Here is a 22,170-nt window from a genome sequence, read left to right on the forward strand (position 1 = left end):
TCCATGTTCTTGAAATTTGTCAGCCAGGATTGGGTCTGGGAGCAGATCGGGCATTCAGTCATGTACAACAAAATCTGGTTGTCCTACAGAGACAGGATTTTCTTCATTTGCAACAGCTGGGTGTTTTTACCTAAATTGCCTTGGCGTATAGAAAAAGGGAATAAATGTACATGGAACAGATAAGTAACTCATGTGTCCAGGACAGACATGCCAGACCTCCTTGGGAATATATTGATCTGTGCTTCAGCTTCAAGAATGGAGAGATTCTGACTGGATTTACTCATTGCTGACTTGTGCAAGTCCTCCTGAATGTACATGGCACTGCTGTCTGAGACTGCAGGAGCCACTATTTAGAGATGTACAGAAGCTTCCACAAAGCACACAACCCTGTAAGTAAAGCATTTCTAGATGTGAATTTGCTATTTCCTCACTTTGCGTTGATTAGGAGGATTATGTAAGTATTTATTGAAAGATGCAGATGATATTTCTTTAAGCTGTAGGGAGGCTGAATGGACTCTCCAAACAGGCACAAACAAGCTCTGGGTTATGAGCTATTATTTACAGTTCTGTATTTCATCCTCCTGTTATAAATGTCTTACTCTGTAAGGCTTTAATGAGCTGAAGATGGTATAGATTTGAGAACTAAATATTTGTTGGTTTATTAGGCTACTAGTTGAGAGAGAGATATTGTGGTATGGAAGAAGTAACTTATTTAATGGTGGGAGCACAAGTAACTTTAACATATAGCACAGACAATCTTAGATTAAGACTGAAAAAAGGAAGAAAAATATTCCAAGGCTTTGCATTACAATGAGCCTGCCTTGTAGTATTTGGTCATGTGTGCTTGAGCATACACTCAAAACTCTCTCTGGTTTGTTGAGCCCAGTGAAATGTGTGTGCTACTGCTATCTGAAGCTGAGCTTCATGTGTGGCCATTAAAAGGGTGAGATGACAGCTGAACTGTCCTGTGGCCCTGTCTTGCCTTTCTGTTAGTGTTCTGGAGTCCACAGGAGATTTCTTCATAAGAAAGAGTAAATCACTCATTCAGGAAATATCTGGATATTTGACTTTATTCACTTTACCCTGAAAAGCAATTGTACCAAGAGGCTCACTCTAATGGTTAAAGCTGCAGTATAAAATATAAGATGCTGAACCCAAGAAGGAAAAAAGAATAACTGTACCATTCCATTTGCTGTCAATATTGCACTGTGAAGTCAACGAAGATCCTGTGCTGCCCTACAGATGCATCTGGGAACACAAGGTGGGTGATTGGCCAAAGGCATCCCCAAATAATATCACTTTACATTGTTCTAAGGATGTTCAAAGAAAGAGCTAGTGCAGGGAAGTAAGTACATTGAAATCAAAGCTGAAATTCTGCCTGCATCTCTGTGTAAACAACTCCTTAGATTACTATGTGTAAATTTCAAAGAATGGGTCATCAAAAGCAAAAGCAATGAATATTATTTAACTGGATTTTCTCATCTAGTTAAATCATGGGTAAATAAAATTTTCCATGTGTCTGCTGTAATCTACAAAAAGCCAAAACCAAACAGAAAACATCACAAAAGAAATACAAAGAATGCTGTCTTTTTTAGTTCCTTATTGTCTGATCAGTCAACAGCGAGGACATGCAAACTTTCCACAGTTCTTGTAAAATGAAAAGATAAAAATGAGCTAGGTAATCTTCCTGTGCTGTGTTATTGCCCCAGTCTGCAGAAGTGAAGAGAAATGCTATCATGTGACCACAGCGGCAGCAAGTTCCCTCTTGTTTTTTGCTTCTTGGGATAGGAAGGAATATTTTTTAGGACTAACTACATATCTTGTCTCAGATGCTTAATTCAGTTCCAAATCTAGTAATGTTGTACTGTTGTTTCCATCAGTGAGATGAAAATTCAAAGTATGTTTCTGGAAACTGCTCATCTATACTTCCTTCCACTTAAGATGCAGCCTACTTTAACCTTTCAGTCTAACCTGTAAGACCCTGGGCAAGAGCCAGCTATTGAATGCATGTAAGCATGCCTCAAATCAGATTTTTTGTAGAAACTTGGTAAATATGATCACTTCTTTTGCCTAGCAGAGTAAAAAGCCATCCCTAACGTGGTAGAAGAATGCTGGAGAATAAGAGTATAAGTTGGTGTACATTATGATAAATTTCCAGAAGGCAGCAAGACAAACTGACTTCATTAGTTTAACTATGAAGTGACATCTGCTTCCATAGTAGCTGCCAGACTACCTTGCCTTGCTGTGCTAGGATGTCAGGCTGCGTGTTTTGCACAAGCCTGCTGCCATGTTTGCATTGTTCATCATGGGAAAATTAAATGATGGGGTAATAGTGGGAAGGAGAGTGAGATCAAGAGTGGGAAAACACAATCATTTTCTCCACTCTGTTATACTAGCAGAGTGCAGCTCTCATCTCTCACCTTAGCTCTGCTGGATTTCCCCATCTTCTTTTATCCGCACTGAGCTGGCGCAGTGATTTTTTTCCATTCAGTTCTAGCACCATGCATTATCTCTTTCTCCTCTTTCGCAACTCACCTCATGTATGCCAGAATATATTTCCAGGAGATTTCCAGGTAGAGTCTTTCAGCTCCCAGTTTGACTGGCTGTGTCATTTTGACTCAGGCCACTTTACCACAGCAGGTTTCTTCTTTGGATATCCCTTCCCATGACTCTGAATCTGAGGAACCTCCATGAGATATTATGTGTAATATAATGAACATGGCTAAATCAAAATGAAACTGTAATGTTTTCACTTGACACTTTTTAGTGTCTGTGAACATTTGGTGACAAAAATGTCATGCGGGTTTGTAAGGTTACCAGCAATTATGTATTTCATCCGTATCTAAACATTTCTTTGTGAAATTGAAAGATACTGCCAGCCCACATTTTTCATCAGTGTGACTGGCTGACAGAAGCCTTCCTATGACTTCATTTCTGATTGTTAATATTGAAGGAAAACTACGTAGTATCTACAAAGCTACAATAGGAATGCAGTCAGAGAAAGCAGCATAACTGATCATTTCACAGACATGGGGATTTCACCAAAGACAGACTTATGAATAGGCAGTCTAAGGCAATAACAGCACTTAGAAACCTTGAAATCTAATGTTCTCACACTTACAACAGCAAATGAAAGAAGGAAAAGCCATCTCTAGGACAGATAATCAAGTATCTCAAGATCAGACTGAGTTTAATGTTCCGAAGGCTTCGGATCTTAGAAGAGTGTAAAATGAGTACGAAAACAGATTGATCTGAACATCTTTTCTTGTGTGACAGTTTAATTCCATTGATTTTGACAAACTTATTCCAGACTCATGCTAATGTAAGGTTAGAACGTGGTTTATCACTTGTTAGCCTGTAGCTGTCTGCAAAATATCCATCTCTTAACGCCTCACTGGCAACTACTTCCTTTATTTTTTATTTTTTTTATCCATCAATAGTCTTTTAAACAATCTGAAAATTGTGATTTAACCTGGACAGAACTGTTTGGAAATGCCTGTTTCTCATGGAAATGGGAGAAAATAAAATAGAAAATGCTGACAGCAGTAAAGCGCTGGTCATCTTCATTCTAAGCACATACAATAGAAATAACTTCAGTATACAAGAAAAAAAGCCCCAAAACTTCACTAAGAGCTGCACTAGTTTGTTAATAAGGACTTGCCAGAATTGGCTTTCAGCATTACCACACTGGATGTTACACTGTTGGGCTTTTAGCAACGGTACAAGGTAATGATCTCTTCAGCTGCCCGTGGTAGAGCCAAGTTTTGCCATAGCGCAGTCTCCTTTCTTCCTGCAATACTTTGGCAATAGCAGACTTTCCTTTCCAACTTCCCCACCACCTCTCCTTGCTGCATCACAGAGGGTTGCATTTCTTCTCTGGAGAAGGTATCCATGCACTGAAGGTGGAGAACATCCCGTGCCTTGTAGCAGAAGCTGGGCAGAGAAATATGTGCAGCAGCCTGTCAGTAAAGCAGAAGAGAATGGCTGCTTGAGCGATATTCATTGCCTGAATGTTCCTGCTCTCCATTAGGGAAACAGCAGTAGACTGGATAGAAACATCTCATCTGCTGGATGTTAACCAAAAGCTGTTAGCTGAATGTCATTACCTTTATAATGCACTGTAGCATTAGACTGTTAGTGAGCATATCCATAAAATTCGGTAGACAGTGTGAAACTACCCCAAATAGGAACTTCTAAAGAAGAAGCAGATCTGAGCCTTTCCTCTTCATAGGGCTTAATTTCCAGTTTTCAGTTTGCTTTTCTGTGGGCTAAATGAGACATTCATTTCTGAATAGGTATTTGACAAAGGTATCCTTTTTGGAGAACGTTTATTGTTGGACTGATCAGTATTTTGGACTCTGAGAAATATTTTGGCATTTCTTTCTGGTCTTTCCCTTCTCTCTATTAATTATTCTATGTGAGATGTATTTCTGCCTGCACGAGAGGCTCAGAGTGCCCCCTGTAGAATAACCCGTGCTGCAATTTGCTTTTGCCTGGGGATGGTGATGCAGGTTCAAATCCCTTTGCCATCCCACGAGGGTGCTGTAACAGATTGAATGATTTAGGAAGCACGCTGCTGAAGCACTGCCTCGTCTGGCTGTGCTTTGTGCAGTGTAATCTCATACGTGTGGCTACAGAATGCCTGCTGGATCGGACTTTGCTGAAAAATGGCAGGGATCCTGAGCTTGTGAGTCCTGAGGGATTTACCCTATTATTGGCTTCCATGTTGTGACCTGAATCTAGGAGTGCTTACAAGATGACTCAGTTTATGGTTCTTTACTGTTGAATTAAGTATCTGTAAGTGGTTAGGCACTTACAGGATTAGGTTGGGAAAAGAAAAAAAAAGGAAAGAAAAAAAGTGAAGAGTATGTTTGAAGGTCTTTATGTTTCAATTAGGTCGTTTTACAGATTGTTGAAAATCTAAGAGTCTTTGGGTCTAGCCCGGAGCACCTGGGCCTGCAAACCTTTGTGCAACATAGTGAATTTTCATGAAATTTATCGAACATGTTTACAGGATTAGAGCCTCATTCCCTGATGTACCGTCATTTTGTAAGTTTCTATGGGTCGAAACTACTTTTTAGTACTAAAATTGTTGCAATAACACAATAAGTTCTGTACCTTATGGTAAAGAAATGACTGGGACAAATATTGATTGAAGCGTCCTTCTTTTCCTGGGACAAAGCAGCTCATTTGAAGCATTTTTTTTTCTGGTATATTCCGTACAAAGATGTGAGTACCTTCTTATAATTGACTTGAACAAACTCTGGCATTTATTTCCATGAATATGTGGAATGACTTGGAGATGTTTAAGCCCCATAAATTTTTAAAAACTGAAACTGTTTGTAAGTAAATATGAAATCTATCTTTTCTAACTGCAGACTTAAAACGTGCACCCCCTCAAAGTACGCAACAAAATTTTATTTACAGTTTACTTTTCAGTTTCTATTTTTCACTGTTTCACTGATGATTTCACTGTTCTTGTTCCCAACAGCACAAACGAAAATAACGATTTTCATAATTGCAAGCTGCAAAACATGTTTTGTCTGCCAATGTATTAATAATCTTTACAAATGATATACATTTGTTACAAAGATTTTTAAGGCTTTTTTTTTTTTTCTCTGTTTGAGCTGTTTCTATCTCCATGGGAACACTTCCTGGCTAATAATGCATAAACACTTATTCTGTAACATAATTAGTAAATAAACAAGTAGATCACTTATATTAAAATGGTACTGTTCAAAAATCCAGCCCCTATTGGAAGTGGCTAACAAAAGCATTCATCCAGTTTCATCCTACAGCAAATGACTTCGGTATTAGTTGCAGCTGCTCAGCTTTTCAGTGCGTCTTTCTCGGCCTGATGTGTCCTTTAAGAGGCAATGACACATATTGCTGCACGTGTTCAGTTGCTCTACCTTTGTGCTGCTCTTCTTTACACTGTAAAATGTTCTCAGTACACAAAAGCAGCTGCTGAAGAAACCGCTTCAGACCGAGGGTGAAAGAACTGATGGCAGCACCAATAAGAAACTCCAGTAGAGACTTGAGGGAGTGAGACAGTGCAGAGACACCAAAGGAGCTTCTGTGAGAAACAAAAATATCAGCATTATTGCCTGTCATCAGAACCCCAGGTGAGACCGAAGAGCTGCTTTTTGGCTGTAGATCTGCAGACCTGTGTTATGTTTAACTTGAGAGGGTTCACCTTAGATGCTGAAATACTTCGCAAAAACGATACCAGTGGCTTTCTCTTTCTCCCTTGCCTCACCATTGATGATAATGATAATTTTTTTGCAACAGCAGCAAAGTAATTCCGGGGGGAGTTGTCTGTACCTTTTGGAAGTTTCATAGCTGATTGTTAAGTGAATTAATTAAAAATTCCGATACACACAGACTTCAGAAATGTGTGTAGCTGGCTAAGTCACCAGTCCTGAAAGTAGTGGCGGAAGGCCAAACAAGCAAAAACTGACGCTACTACTTAATTCACAGCCGTATATTTAAATATATTTTATTCTAATCATTTGTAGTGAGAGATTTACCCTGGAAGAGCCCTAAAAGCTCCATGTGAAACATGCACAGTTAGTTCTGTCAGTGCTCCGACTTTATTTCAGCAGGGTTTTTTTGCATTGCTCTAGCCATACAGCGATCTGTAAAGGGAACCTACTCTGATACAGTTTGAAAAGTGCATTTTGTACTTGGCTCTCCCTTTGATCGAATTAATCTGGGCTTTTTTGTAGTTCTAAATGAGGCCTATGGGCTGACAATGTAGCTGTTTAAAGGGGATTTTAGGGGATAATAGCCAATGCAAATAGTGCCATGAGAATGGCAACTTGCTTTTGCACTTTCAATCACATAATAACAGCAAAGAAAGCTTTTAAAATGAATTGAAATTTTGTGGCATGCCATCTGGGATTATTTGGGGAAACAGTTCTGAATACTATGGTTGTGTAAAAGAATGGTACTATGGGGCACTCTTAAGCTGACATGTTTCAGATGGCACCCTTATGCTAACTGCTGCAAAGTTGGCTAGCATTTTTTTTATTATTTTCTTTCTTCTGGATTATCTGCAAAAAATTCTCTTTGCTGGTATTTGGGCCTGAAAAACTTTTCTATTGTTAAAGAATTCAATTCAAACCCCTTGCAGCTGCTGATCCCTTTATTGTTCCAAATGTTATGTATACGCGTCTCAGATGAATGTAGCCAAGCCTTTTAGTGCCTTAATAGGTGTCTGTATAAAGGTCATTTATTCTGCAGTGCTTGTTTTAACAAAAGTTTATACACAAACAACAACTACAGCTAAAACATTCACATTAATCAATGTTCACTGCAGTGTAAAATTCAGAGAGAAAAAACGTAACGGGAGAAAGTATGTCCAAACATGAGAACTCTTTCTGTGTTTAACAGTGAAGCAGCAGATATTTTAGACTTCATCATCAAAAGCTGCATGAAAAATCATTTCAAAGCTGCTCTGAGCTGGGATGGATGATTCTCGACTTTTCAGAACAAACGCGGTTTGAATGAGGTCACTGAAAGGTTTAATACATAGGAATGAGTGGAAATGTGGAAAAAATATATATCTGATTTCCCCAGACCAATTAGTTTTGGAACTGAGCTTTAGGCTAGCCAGCACGTTGACATTTCAGTTGACATAGCTGCCTTTCCTTTTCCTAATCCCTTTGTCTGAGTTCCAACTGGCTGCCCTTATAAACACTCCTGGAGGAATTAGGGTGCCTGTAAGTCAGGTATCTTAGATGAGAAGAACTGAGCGCACTACACTGGCATGCAAGATTTTTCTTTTTATAGAAACATTAAAATACCATCTGTAAGGTTTAGGAATGTAGGTCGTGTCCATGGAGAGTTTAAATTTGAAGTTATGACAGATGTTGGATGGTGAATTAAAAATTTGGCTTCGAGTCTGTAAATTAACCTGGTTCCATTGACTTTCCTGGAGTTAGTTCTGCTGACACACATGTAATGAGATCAGATTCTGACTGTCTAAGTACTCAGTTGAGTGCTACGGAATATAAATCCATCAGTGAAATGAAGGATGGGGCTTGTCAAGAGCATAATGTGCGAGCTATGGTGGGTAGGCATGAGGAGCTGGGCCAAAGAAGCCCAACTCTGACAGAAGAAATCGCACAGCAAACTGCATTTCTGTATTTGTTCCTTGGAATTCTTTGTCATTCTTAGCAATAAATATTGTGCTCCAATGTCTGAATGCGTGATCTTTAAATATATAGCACTTAAGCTATTCCTCCTGCTGCTGCTAGGATGTTGTTATACACCATTCCTGAAGCCTGGGTTAAGCTGTGTATAAGCATCACAGTAGCTTTGTATAAAAATCTGTATAAGGAGGTCTGAGAAAAGTTATCTGTATTCCTCTTTGTTGATCATTTGGTCAACAGCTATGGGCTCTGCTAGAAGAATGAAAAAACTGTAAAGACAGGGGCTGCAGTGAGAACAACTTAGCTCTCAGATCGTCAGCTCTGCTGCAGCCAAATGCAACTAGATGGAACATGCCGTGTTTGGGAAGTTGATATAGTACGTGCCTTGCAGCTGACACTGTTAATCTCACAGGCAGCAACGTACTGCTCTAGCTGTAGATTCCAGGTGGTCTTCAAAACTAGTCACATATATAATGCTTGTAATAATCCCATTTGGCAACAACATAAACCCAGCTAACTGCTGGTAGGTCCTCAGCCAAGGGAACTGTCTGCAGTATTGCCAGGAAAGATGAGGTACCAACAACTAGGGACATGCCGGGACAAAATCCCAAATCTGATAACCCAAATCCTTGTTTTGGTGGACAAATACTATTGCCATAAATGCTCTGAATACTGAATAATGATAGTACAGTGATCCTGCTTAGGAGATGCTGAGTGGCCGTGGTGTGATGCTGCCAGTTGCTCCATGAGAATAGCAGGAGGGGAAAGGGAATGGGTTGTTTGGAGCAGACAGAAAAGGTTTCTTCCTTCTAATAAATCTAACTTTAATGAGACTAATAAGAAATAATGAAGTAAAACAGAAAAAAACCCAAACAAAACAGAATATGCTGCCAATCATGGAGGCATAGATTTTTCCTATATGTGAAAAAGAATTTCTCAGCATCTGCTGAACTCAGCCTACTTTGGAAGGGTGGACTCTGGTAGGCAGTGTCCACTACAGAGACAAGATGCCACTAATTAGCTACTTGGTGATTTATTGCTTCATAGACAAAGAATGGCTCCTGGCCAGCATGCCTGCTGCTACTTGAAAGAATTCAGGGGCAATAGCATCTCACATCAGGTTTTTGAAAGCATTCTGGGTGACGTTGTTTTGCCTTACATTACTATGCATTAGCCCTTTACTATGCCCATTACTATGTGTTGGTTTTTTTTTTTTTTGGGGGGGGGGGGTGGGGAGGCTTGTTTGTTTTGTTTGTTGTTTTATTTTTTTATTTTTATTTATTTATTTTTTTAAAGGAAAAATGCTATTAGGGTAGGTTGTGCTTCTGCCTTATCACCTGACTTTGAACAGTGCAGATTGTGTACGTAAATTCAGAAACTCAATGTGAAAGACAAACTACTTGAGATGTGCCTAAGAAATGAAGTCATGGGGTATTTATGATGTTCAATAAAAAATCCATGTACTACTGCTACTTAATTTAACGTACATTGAATTTAAAACTAGAAGAGTTTTTGACAGCATCATCCTGTGCGTCACATTAAGGGAAAGACAATTGCAACAGAGTAAAAAGAAACACACAAAAGGAAATGTACAAACAAGAAGCAGGAATCTTACCTCCATTCCTTCCTGCTTTCTGGCTACTGTGCAGCAGGGAAGGCGAGGGTAACTGCTACAGCACCACAGAAGCTGCTGACATGTATAGTGTTCCCACTGAGCAGTAGGTATGTCTGTAAGCAAATTGTTCCACCAGCCATTGTACACCAGTGAACTTGAATAGCATGTGTCATGCAAGAGATCAAAACCTGTCAAAGTTGTTTTATTATATTATTTATGTCACAAGGAGGAGGCTATCCTCTGCCTACTTTTATTTGCATGTATTCCTTCTCCATTCTTTCACAGTAATAAGTGAAGCTCAGATTTCTACAGACATATGCTTATCTAATATTCATATACTTTTTCTATTATCTATGGTGGGGACATAGCTGAAACTTCACCCCAGTGTTACCGAGTGACCTGGTCATGCTGTTTTCAAATAATTATTGATCTGTTTTAAATCAGATAATTGCCAGATCAACACCAGTAACAATATTCGTTGCTTTGAATAGTTTACTAAATGTAAAATCATATCATGTCTGAAAACATGAAATATTGGTAGGATATTGTTACGTCCATATCAGGCCTGCTCTCATAAAATGAGGAATGGTCTTAAACTGAGACAGGGGAGATTTAGATTGGATATTAGGAAGAAGTTTTTAACAGAGAGTGGTGACACTGGAACAGGTTGCCCAAGGAGGTTGTGGATGCCCCATCCCTGCATGCATTCAAGGCCAGGCTGGATGTGGCTCTGGGCAGCCTGGTCTGCTGGTTGGTGACCCTGCACATAGCAGGGGGTTGAAACTAGATGATCTTTAAGGTTCTTTTCAATCCAGGCCATTCTATGATTCTATGACTCTACAATTCTATGATACTATGAATCAGTCAAATACATTAAGTGGCCTTTACAGTGTATTTGCTGCCAAATCCTTAGCAGGGTTAAATTATTCTTTTATCTTGCTCTTCATGTTATAAACCTGATCTCACTAATGCAGCAAGTGTAGGTGCAAATGGATCTGTCTTGTCCCCAAACAACACCTTCAAACTTACAACTTGTTTCATCATTAAATCAGCTATAAGTGCCACACAGAAACAACAAAAATAACAAATAATAACAAAAATAACTAAAGTAAATACATAAAAATAATAACAACAAAAAAAAACCAAAAAATACAGCATTCTGAAAGAATGATTCCAAGTTATATGCTGGAGTGATCAGTAGCACAAAACGTATATAGATTGTGAAGAACAGTGGTCATCTGATCAAAAGTTTAAAATAAGCTCAAAAACTCCAGGAAATGCTCAACCACACAAATTTTCTGATTGGTGGTAGGCAGCTTTAATTTTTTGGAGGATAAATCTGTTAAATGTTGCATTCTTGTGTGTAGACTCACAGAGTGTTATTAATCTTTGAGAACACTGTATTTTTCTAATGCAGCAAAGCTAATGGTTATGCAAAGTGCCCAGAATATATGCAAATATTTTGTCACTCACAAGTCAATTACTTTAGTTCAGCACAAACAATGCATTTTGTTCTTAACACAGTACTTGCATAACTCTTTTATTGAAAAGAAAAACCACACACACACACACACAATAAATATATAAATAAATCAAAACAAAATCCCACAAAACTCTGCAGCAGAAAATTTTGGCAAGAACTGTTATGGAAAAGAAGGGTATCACTGAACTGTTTGCAGCACACTGGAAGCAGCTGGCAGGCTGCAAACGAATTGCCCAAGTTTTGTTGGGACTTAATATTCTCACAGCTTTAGTCTCCAAATTCACTGATTAGATCTGTCAAATTGCAATTGGGGATGTTTCACAGGCATCTGGTAATATATGGGTCTTGCACTGATGAGCTTAAATATCTGCTAATGTTGCCAGAGTACTGGAGTGTGTTTTTGCAGCAAACTGACCATCCACAGATTATCTTTACAGAGGTTTTGAGTTGGGTGTTGTTGTTCTCTTCGTCTTTCCCCAGTCGCATTTGGAATATTTATTCTTTTGTGAACAAAAGGATTGTAGGAATGGTTTTCAAACTGTTCCTGTCACCTGCCTCAGTCCCTTAGCAGCATTAAGAGATATACAGGACCCAGGAGTCACTTATTTATCACAGTGGATGAAAACATCCATTGAAGTGGATAGAAAGGGCCCTACTCTCACAGTCTTTCATGAGGGTAAATTCATGTAGACTCCTGTTGTTGACAGGGATGGTATGGAACATCTGTATAATACCTTGGGGATTCTAGGAAGAAAAGTGTTCTCCTGTAATTACAGTCCTCACAGTAGCTTAACATCTGGAGGGCATGACAGGGTTGTAGAGAGTCCTCTTTAGCTCCTGATATTTTATGCTGTGCTTTTCCGTGATGTGTCACAGAGTAAACCGACTGCATGCAATTTTTTGTTTTACTGGGCAATGTGAGTGTGATAGGTTAAAAGTTACTGACCCCTGTGATTGGATATAGGAACACCATGTTCCCTTGTGACTCTGACTCCAATGGCTCCTTATTACATGGATAATATTTGCCATAAAAACACCATTGTATCTTCAAAATTCAGAGTTTTCGTTTTCTGGTATAATACACAGATGTTATAATCCAAAACTGTGTGACAGATTGACCTACAAAAGAAAGCTCCAAGTTTGAAGTTTTGATTATCTTGAATTCATGTGAGTGTTTTCCATTTTGTACTCTGCAACTCAAGTACAAGTGACTGGCATAGACAGGTTTCCCTGTGTAAATCACTACATGATTCACCTGGCGTGAAATCTTCTGGGGACTCATTCTGGGCTCAGTTCTGTTGAACCGACTGCATCCTGCCAATCTAACTTACTTGCTGCATAACTACATATCTAAGCTGATCCTATACCCGGTTCCCATTCCTGTACGTGCAGGCATTACAGTAGTGCATGATGCACATACACAAGTTGGTGCTTCTTTGAGGAGACGTGGTGATGCCCCTTGGTCAGGAGAGAATTCCTGCAAGGGAAGGAGGGCAAACAGGTCTCAGGGGCAGCACTAGAGCCCATACATGACACTAACTAGGAACTGGGGGGTTTGAACTCTCATTTACCTTGGCAGAGGAATTGTTTTTTAATGTACTGAAGGCTGAATTAATTATTGAACTGTTGAAAGGGAGGCTACCAATCACTAGACGAGTGAAGACAAGACTGTTCTGTGACCTTGAATGACTACAGGATTTGTTGCCAGTTCAATTTAGCATTTGATTTGTTGCTGATGTTGCTTCTTTTCAGAAGAACTGGAGTCAAGCAGTAAAAACATAGAGCACATACTGAAACATAGCTTATTAGGTCAGCTAGAGTTTAGATGGCTGGTGCTAATGTAACACTTCACTTTGCTAAATGCGCCATGGAGTGGTGCTGAGATTGTCGTTGTCATCAGGTGCTGAACTTGGAAAGTCTCAAATCACAGATTTTTGCTCTGGTGGGTTATAGCCAATGATAGTAATAGGACCTTATCCTCTATAAGTGTAGACAGTAAGGAAGTAGGCAAGTTTGGTGCTATGCTGAATAACAAGAAGATCCAGTTGCCTCTTTGTTCAGTTTTCTGAGACTCTTACCTCCTTAATTAGTGATTCCTGATAATAAAGAAAGCTCAAGTCTCTTCTGTGATGTGGGAAATGCCATACTTCAGTCTGTTATTGCTCTGGTCAAACACATTTCTCTTTTTTTTGCAGGAAGGGAGCATGAAAGTTATCACATTGTTGGTTTATACTTAAACAGCGTTCATTTAAGTTGCTGTTGGCTGAAGATCAGTATTTCCTCTTCACGAGCTTACAGAATTCTACATGGAAAAAAAACCTTTTTGTCTAAATTCATCTAAATTTTGTCTAAATCCAGCGAAAAACTGACAGACATATTGTATATCTTACTGCAGTTGGCTGATACTGGAAGCTCTCAGTCACTAGACATGAAGTACGCATCGGCTTGTATTGTAACTGGTTTTGGACCTCAGCTGTATATGGATCTTAGCAGATATGGATCTCTAATTTCAGAGATCTTATATTATGCTTATATTATTCTTATGTTTAGTTCTTCATATCCAGATAACTTAAATGTGGAGATGGGAATGTGTTATGTAGGCTGAGCTCTCAGGTCTTCTGAAAATGTAGAATTGTAAAAATGCAGTTATATTTTGTCAGGCAAAGTGCCTTGGTGTCTTCTTCACAAACATTCTTGTTCTTGATTCCTCGTATGCCACATACAAGCTATGAATTGTAGCAAAAACATAGTTTCTGATCATAAATAAGGTAAATGGAACTCCCGTGTTGTCTGGGCAAAATAGCTCAGCATCTTTATCTGTCTACAGACTTTCGAAATTCAGTTTAGTTGTTTGTATGTCAAAATCCTCAATCAGCCCCATCTGACAGGGGTGATCTGAGCATATCTAACCAACAGAGGTATAACTGAATTCAGTTAAAAGCACAGAGCAAAGCACAAGAAGATCTGTATTTTGCATATTTCATACGTGTGGCAGCAAAAACATTATTATTATCTTTTCCATCTTTCAGGGAGAAAAGAGTTTCTTCCTTACCTTGAGATTTTATTGAGAGATATTTTCCCATTTCTAATCCCATCTGCTATGATCTAACAGGCAGTTCACAACCTTCTGTCTAGGCCAGTCAGAATACTATTCATTTTTCAGTCTCTCACTTTCTAGGAGTACCATTCTGGAAAAACACAAGATCAGATCCTTTTAAAGTAGTTGGATTGATTTTAGAAAACTGTAGGTGCAGACAAAAAGGGAAAGTTTAACTGGGCATTCCACACAAAGACAGGTGCAAAACAGAGGAAATGACCCACTTCTTTCCTGAAGTGGATAACCACAAAACACTAAGGTGTTAGTCATCAATTTAAGGTTGTCTTCTTCAGTAAAGCATTATATTCAGGAACTAAACAATTGCTGCTGTATATCAGTTATCTGCTGCAACATGCTGACTTGATAAGATATACATGGTTATGAGAAAGTAAAAATCTTGACACTGGATACTCAAATGTCGACTGCCCATGCACTGCATAGTGCTCTACTGCATTGCTTAGATATTAGGAGGAAATTTTCACTCAGAGGGTGGTGACACACTGGAACAGGTTGCCCAAGGAGGCTGTGGATGCCCCATCCCTGCAGGCATTCAAGGCCAGGCTGGATGTGGCTCTGGGCAGCCTGGTCTGCTGGTTGGCGACCCTGCACACAGCAGGGAGTTGAAACTAGATGATCTTTGAGGTCCTTTTCAACCCAGGCCATTCTACAATTCTATGATTGGCACCTTGAAGGAGAGATGCAGATGGCCTGTTGCATGTGCATGTAAGATAAATGAGTAAATATTCTCCAGTGCTACAGAACATCATGGAAAATTTGGACTTGACAACAGAAGTTGACTGGCAAAAGGCAAAGAGGGATTTTTATTGCATTGTTTAGTGTAGACATTTATGAAGAAATGTGTGAAATAAGCAGGTTTATATTGCTGCTGCTGCTGCAGAGCGTATTTGCACTGTATGCATTAAAAAACAATTCAACCAAAGTTAACTCTTGAGGATATTATGAAGCAAAAGCTGCATATACAAGCCAAGAAAATATAACACTTATTTACTTTTTCCCACTTCCTGGAAATCAGGGTCTCAGTGCATGCAATGGGTACTTGGGAAGACAAATGACAAAACCACGAATGTTCCCCCTTTGTCATTTCCTGGAGCTGTTGCTGCTGAGCACATCATCGTATGGTATGGGATATCCCTTTGGTCAGATCAGGACAGCTGTCCTGGGTGTGTGCCCTCCCTGTTTCTTGCCTTCCCTTAGTCTACTTGCTGGTGGGAGGCAGAGTGAGGAGAACAGTGAAAGCGTTGCTCAGACACAGTCAAAATACTGGTTTGTTATCAACTCTGTTTTAGTCACAAATCCAAAAAACATCATACAGGCTATGATGGACTCCACCCCAACCAAATCCAGTACAGCCTACCAGGACAGAAGAAGTAGGACATGAAGGATTCAACAGAGAGCTGCACCCCCCCTTGCTTTTGTGCTTTTGTGCTGCTGCTTAAAAGAGTAGTGCTTTTGATAAGCCAAGACATACATATCAATATTTGGTGCTCTTCTCTGACAGAAAATGAGTGAATGTTGTATGCTGACTTTTGTGGCAAGACATCCTGACTGCAGTCATCTGAATCTTTTCTGCGATATCAGATGTCACCTCTCTTCTTTTGAAGAATGGTAATTCCATAGGACATGCTGAAGCAAATTGAGCAGGAGTGTAGGTTCAGCTTTAATAAAAAAGACAGTAACATTACTTGCAACGTGTCATGTTTTCATCTGATGTATTAAGCCAAACCAAATGCAATATATAACTTCATCCATATTAATGTCAGAAGAAGTTACATATACAAACTGTTCTTACAAAAGCAAAGTATACCAAAGTTGTTATATTACTATAAAAGAAGATTGATACAGTATAAATGATGAGTATAGGTGATTAGCATTTGTAATAAAGATTATAAAGCATAAGTTTTCTGGTTTCACAGTGTTTTTTGTTCTTAGTGGATTTTTTTTTTAGTTTTAGGGTTCTGAATGCTATCACAGAATTCTATCAGGGAATAGGCACTTCATTTCTACAGTGATAGAGCTGAGTGTAACTACAGAAGTAGCATTGGTACAATGCGTGCTTTACAGAGTACTAAATTTTAGATCACTTTGCTGGGAAATGAAATAGTATTTTTAGCAATATAAGGTAAGGGATGGAATTTTCCTTTTCTGAGTTGGCTCATTCAGCTACAGCTTCCTTGGTGGCACAGAAGTCACCACAGTCTTGACTAGTCCCTAAACCTATCACAGAGATTTCCGGGTATAAATTTCACTAAGGCTTGGAAATGCGTCATCCAAATTGAAGGGGAACTTCAAGCTGTTATAACCTGGTTTTCAAAGGAAATCAGACGTATGGACATACTTGACTATTTTTTCTCTGCAAATAATTTTGATGACTGGCCAAATGACAAGAGTATGGAGATGTCTTAATCAAATTTTACATCTTAAAAAAAGCATGAGCTGGACAAGAGAGAGATCTAGTTAATCTGACACTGGAAGAGCTGTTGCAGTGAGTAACCTACTGTGCTTAGTCTGTTAGCTGACCAGTCAGTCCTGACATGCAGATTGAGCTGTATGATTACCATTTTAATGGTCTGGAGCATTTGAAATGGGTCCTTCCAGTCCAGATGGCAGTACAAGGCACTGGAGTGAGTTAGGGCGTACTGTTGAACAGGAGAGTGAAGAAGACTTGGGTACTGCAACAGAAGTGATATGGCAAAGATTATGTAGAATTTAGATTTGAGTTTGTTACTGCAAAGATAGTAAAGGGATGCTCAAAACATGTGCAGGAAATGATGGTTCATTAGTTTTGTTGTTCTTAGGCTGGTCTATTCTCCTTTTCTTTCCTTTCTTATCTGAACAGCTCTAGTCTCTTCAGCCTATCTGAACAGCTCCTTCTGCTCTCTGTATCTGGGTCCATCAGATGATACACCTAAGTAATAGTCCTGTGAAGATTTGTAAAATCAGTATCACAGTTTACAATTAGAAGCATTTCTGAAACAATGAGGCATCTACCTTTGTCCTCGTGTATTAGCAGTGTTTTGTATTTTTGAAAATTTTTACTGTAACTACTGTAGTACATGAAGAATAACACAGCATTATTCCTCATAATAGGAGAAACTTGGAATTTTTCATGTTGAAAGCCAAAGCAGGGCATCAGTTTTCTGCTAAAGAGGAAAGAGCAATTTAATGTTATTTACTGTGCAGTAGCTTTCAAATCTATTGTTCTTCCATGTACAAGCATCGTTAATTTCTCCAGCATGTCTTTATTTACTTTTGGTTGCAGACCCTCAAATGTAAATGCAGTATGAGAAATCTAGCTCATTATTTGTCAGTTTTTACTGGTTCATTTTCTTTAAGTCATATGCATTTTCAATTACTTTGTACAAAACATGATTATTTCAACTGCTTCTGCTCTGTTAATGTAAATTTGTTTCTAATGTTAAATTCAAGATTAAAATATTAAATTGTGCAAATGAGAAAGTGAGGACAAATTACCCTGCAAGTCAAATGTAATATTAAGAAAACATTTTGAAAATAATGAATGTCTGCTGGAGAAAATTATATGGAGTGCAATCACTATCTTGAGACAAATTATATATTTTGCTGTATTCTGGAAGCTGTTTATTTACACTGACTAGAAGACATGTACAGCAACACTGTTGTTTTTTTTTGCCAAATTAACAGATGCTTTTCTCTTATGATCCTTTTCTACATTTCTTTAAAATATACATTAATATACATTAAAAAAACCCCAAAACTTCAGAAAAGTAGTCACAGAAGGAGTATATGTGAACACTACAGGATAGCATTCCCTTAGCTTCTCAGTTTCCACAAGAAGTAAACAATAAGAAGCTTTAGATGTACAGCTATGTATATGCACTTCTTTGGAACTGGAAGTTTGTTGCACTTCAAGAAATTCTGGCCGGGCCTGATTGTATGTAAGAAATTGGCTGTATATCAGCAGAATTTCCATTGAAGTTGGTTGGAAAAGGAAACGGATCCCTTCCCTTGAACTCTGTTTGATCGTAACATCTAGTCCAAAATGCTGTTTGGTAACCACGTGCCTAATATTTGCTGAACCACTCCTAGGAATTTTGTTTCCAATCATTCCTAAGAGCAACATATTTTCTGTGCTTTCAAATGCCCTTGCTGCTAAGAAAGCTAACAGTACTTTTGACTGCATTAGGCAGAGTGTTGCCAGTAGGTCTAGGGAGGCAATCATTCCCTCCTGCTCAGAATTGGTGAGGCAACATCCTGACTGATGTATCTATCTGTGGACTCCATTGTACAGCAGAAATGTGGATGTAGTGGAATGAGTACAAGAACTACAAAGGTGGTGAAAGGACTGGAACAGCACTCCTATGAGGAATGGCTGAGAGAGCTGGGTCTGTTCAACTTGGAGAGGGGGAAGCTCTGGGGAGATCTCATCAGACACCTCCTAGTGCCCAGAACTAGGCTGGTTCTCTGTGTATTGCCTTTGGATCAGTGTAGTATGTGTACTGCCATCTCTTGTTTGTTTGTCTCCATGTGTTAGCCTTCAATCCTTTCAAGTAGAAAGCCTGATCTCTCTCATCCACTCACTTTGGTCTGAATGCTCCCAGGTTGCACCAAATGACAGCATTGTTTCTGGTCAGCAATCTGTTAATGTGGAGTAATTTGGCTTTTATTTCTACGATGTTACCTTAAAAGGGCTGCATTCAGCTACCTTTATTAGCCAAAAAATTAAAGAATTACCAAGGTGGGAAACATGAATGAAAGATAATATGAATGAGCTGTAGGGAATTATGAGGGAAAATGCATGAAATTATCTTAAAATGCCACAAGTTATTCTCAGAAAATCAGATTTGAAAACCTTTCAAATCAACAGTGTAATTAATCCAGAATAATTGCTAATAAGGGCCAAAAGGCAGCTATGTAGGATATAACTCTAACCACAGCATTAGGTCCATAAAATGTAGATCAGTTGCCAACTCCACCTTCCTTCCAGCCCCAAAAGCCTTTGGTAGCAGCAACAACAGTTTCTCACTCTTACCTGCTGGTTTTGAATCATACCGTTAATAATGCGGCAGTGAAAATGCAGTGTCAGTAACTGCCCTCCAATGGCAATAATGCACATGCTCTGGAAACACTGCCCACCTACTAAGTTAGAGAATTCAAAGGATCTTAGAATTTGGCTTGTACGAAAAAGAGTGATGTGAGACATTAAATCTATGCATTTGATGCTAGAAAATGAATTGCGTTTTGACCATTTTATGATGAGAATTGTACTTGCATAGATACAAGCATGAAGTTAATGCAATTCAGGGAATTACAGTTCATTCTCCAGGAAGTTACTCCCCACTGTAATTCACTGACTTAATCCATTGCAGTGCAAGTGAAATGGTTTACGTAACCTTAAATGCATTCCTTCTAGACTGAACTGTCATCGAAATAGGTCATTGCTTTAGTAGCCTTTGAATGAGATGAGATATATTTTAAAGATTAACTTTATTGCTGAAAGAAGGTAACAGTAGTACTGTTTTGAACCTATTTATAATTGAGATGCTTTTTTCCAGTGTATCATTTCGGTGTATCAATTAAATATCACTTTCTTGACAAGTCTTTTCATCTTGACTATTTTTAGGTGTGTAATCCTCCACAAGTGATACAATAGCTTTTTCTTTTCATGGCTACAGACTGGGATGCGTCAAACTTGGTATTACAGTCTCTTAATGTCAACAATCTGAAGAAACATATGTTTTGAAGCAGAGAGCTGCTAATTAAAATGCAGTTAGTACAAACTGAATTCACCAGAGAATGTAAAAAGAAAAGGTTCTTCTCTTACAATGAAATAAGAACAAATTATTTTCTTAAATTTTGAAATGTAGTTCAAAAGGAGGGAAGAAGTCAGGATCCAAGGCATAACAGTTTGTCAGGTGAAAAGTGTTAAAGTTCACAAGAAGTCATCACAGCTTTTCTCGAGTCTTGTATTCTTTTTCCTGGTGGGACTGAAAGTTGGAATTCTCCCTTTGACTTTGTTGGAGATGTGTTTTAGCACAAAGAACAGAGGCTGAAGGGAAATTCATCGTGTAGAATGAAGAAGATATACATAAAATAGGTAAAGAGGAGAAGAATAAAGACCTCCATAACTACTGGGGCTTGGGCAAGAAATAGCTGTAAATTCCAAAAAAGAAATTTAGACTAAACACAGGATTTTTTTTAGCAGTCAGAACAGATAAGCTCTAAGAAAATTTGCTGAAGGCAGATGTGGAATTAATGATTTTTGAGTAGGGCTTCAACAAGATGTTTAAAGAAGTTAGACAAGATTTTAAAGAAGAGGTTAAACAATTTTGAGAAATGATTTAGGTCTGGGTGATTCTGCTGAAAGATCTAGGCTCGTTAGGTGGCCCGTTTGGTTCTTAAATCATTTGCTGAGAACACTTCCACACAGGCCTGTTCTGCACTATTGCTGTCTTCTGTCAAGATAAGGCTAAATGAGAGGCTCCTTCAATCGGGCTTATAAAACAGAATGGGGATAACTGTGTGCCATCTTTGACTCGGTAGAGACAAGCAAAATGAAATCCAGAATAGGACACATTCAAAAGATCTCTGCCAGAGTTAGAATGAAATATGTTTCATTTATCATGCATTATTTCTTTGACTCTGAGATCTCAATTTACTCTACAGAGAAGAAAATGCTCTCTATCACTCACCTTTCATTCTGCACAGAAGAATAGGTACAAGTTTGGGTTTACTGAGAAATAGATCTAACCGTAAAGTAGATCTTTTCAGTATCAAAACTTTGCCTGCCTTTTTTTTTTTTTTTCTCCTTGTTTTTAGAATAAATTAATTTGAGATTACAGAGACAGCATAACAGAGCTGAATGTTTGCTGTTTATGAGCTTTTGTACACTGAAGAGGAGGAATAGAAAGTTCAATGAGATAAAACTCAGCTCCTAGTCCCTCTGAGGCTATTTATTTTTTTGGTGAAGGAAGATCAAAGTTACAGCAGTTTTAACATGCGTTGACTTAAGTAATTTCCTGTTTTCCAGGCTTAGTTTTGCTGTTTGTGTGTTTATTCTTCCAAGGCAGATGGTGTGAGTGTTTGGAGCAGCAGAAAATATGCCACAGTTGTGTTAACACTATTTTTATCTTTTCTTTGATGTTGCCAACTGTTCTCATTATAGTGAGCATCTCGTCACTGGTATGTGAAATAGTTGAAAGTCATTTTCGGAAAATTTCTGGAAAACAATACAGCACAGAGGTAGAATCTACTTTTTGTGTAATTTTTCTCTGTGTTCTTTTGGAAAGGCTGACAATTCACTGGTAAGTAGGGGATGAAGTTCTTATTTTTCCTTCTTATTGGCTCTTAACATAGAAACAACCTCTTCTCTTACCACACGTGGATTATTTTGAATTATCATAGAATGAATCATAGAATCGTGGAATGGCCTGGGTTGAAAAGGACCTCAAAGATCATCTAGTTTCAACTCCCTGCTATGCACAGGGCTGCCGACCAGCAGACCAGGCTGCCCAGAGCCACATCCAGCCTGGCCTTGAATGCCTGCAGCAATGGGGCATCCACAGCCTCCTTGGGCAACCTGTTCCAGTGTCACCAACCTCCATGTGAAAATCTTCCTCCTAATATCTAAGCGAAATCTCCCCTATCTCAGTTTAAAACCATTCCTCCATGTTCTATCACTATCCACTCATGTAAACAGCCGTTGCTCTCCTGTTTATATGTTCCCTTCAAATATTGGAATGGGAAATTATGGAAAAAGACAGATGAGAAGAATTTAACCTGTATTTCTTGGGCTTCGATGATATTTCTGATTTGCTTTAAT

The 22,170-nt window shown here is 38.7% G+C and overlaps 1 long non-coding RNA gene across 1 annotated transcript in view; it reads left to right on the top strand.

The window, feature by feature from the left end:
- The first annotated feature begins 211 nt into the window (after positions 1-211).
- The window catches only part of LOC122159072, a 48,776-nt gene continuing 26,817 nt past the window's right edge, over positions 212-22,170 (top strand). The window contains exon 1 of the long non-coding RNA XR_006168377.1: positions 212-389. This is a non-coding gene — a long non-coding RNA (uncharacterized LOC122159072). The remainder of the gene's footprint in view (positions 390-22,170) is intronic.

Source organism: Centrocercus urophasianus, unplaced genomic scaffold, assembly GCF_019232065.1.
Source record: "Centrocercus urophasianus isolate 14NV4802_14NV808 unplaced genomic scaffold, USGS_Curo_1.0 seq_15, whole genome shotgun sequence".
In the NCBI taxonomy this organism is placed as follows: Eukaryota; Metazoa; Chordata; class Aves; order Galliformes; family Phasianidae; genus Centrocercus; species Centrocercus urophasianus.